Here is a 1,235-nt window from a genome sequence, read left to right as displayed (position 1 = left end):
AGAAGAGCTAAGGATAGTACACCAGAAGGCGACAGCGGGAACACTGCCATCTGCAGGCCGGGAGTGGAATCACACGACGCTAGACAGCATTGATAATAATGGACCTCGTGGAGACACACTGCCATCTGCAGGTCAGGAGCCGTATGACAAGACAGACCAGGTCCAGTCACAAGGCTCAGCTGATGTCTGCGCTAATTCTCCTCCGAAAACTCCATTTGTTCAACACTTTTGGTAAATAATAAATGAAGTCATAGAAGGAAATAAGAGGAAGTACATAGAAGCCTGTGGAGCCCTACAGGCAATATCTATAGCCCACTAAAGATACACATAATGCTGTGTGTAGGGGATGGAGATAGTGAGCGCAGCTCTGGAGTATAATACAGGATGTAACTCAGGATCAGTACAGGATAAGTAATGTAATGTATGTACACAGTGACTGCACCAGCAGAATAGAGAGTGCAGCTCTGGGGTATAATACAGGATGTAACTCAGGATCAGTACAGGATAAGTAATGTAATGTATGTACACAGTGACTGCACCAGCAGAATAGTGAGTGCAGCTCTGGAGTATAATACAGGATGTGACTCAGGATCAGTACAGGATAAGTAATGTATGTACACAGTGACTACACCAGCAGAATAGTGAGTGCAGCTCTGGGGTATAATACAGGATGTAACTCAGGATCAGTACAGGATAAGTAATGTAATGTATGTACACAGTGACTTTACCAGCAGAATAGTGAGTGCTGCTCTGGAGTATAATACAGGATGTAACTCAGGATCAGTACAGGATAAGTAATGTAATGTATGTACACAGTGACTCCACCAGCAGAATAGTGAGTGCAGCTCTGGAGTATAATACAGGATGTAACTCAGGATCAGTACAGGATAAGTAATGTAATGTATGTACACAGTGACTGCACCAGCAGAATAGTGAGTGCAGCTCTGGAGTATAATACAGGATGTAACTCAGGATCAGTACAGGATAAGTAATGTATGTACACAGTGACTCCACCAGCAGAATAGTGAGTGCAGCTCTGGAGTATAATACAGGATGTAACTCAGGATCAGTACAGGATAAGTAATGTAATGTATGTACACAGTGACTCCACCAGCAGAATAGTGAGTGCAGCTCTGGCAGTATAATACAGGATATAACTCAGGATCAGTACAGGATAAGTAATGTAATGTATGTACACAGTGACTGCCACCAGCAGAATAGTGAGTGCAGCTCTG

Source organism: Bufo gargarizans, chromosome 4 (assembly GCF_014858855.1).
Source record: "Bufo gargarizans isolate SCDJY-AF-19 chromosome 4, ASM1485885v1, whole genome shotgun sequence".
Classification (NCBI taxonomy): Eukaryota; Metazoa; Chordata; class Amphibia; order Anura; family Bufonidae; genus Bufo; species Bufo gargarizans.
This window is presented reverse-complemented; position numbering follows the sequence as displayed.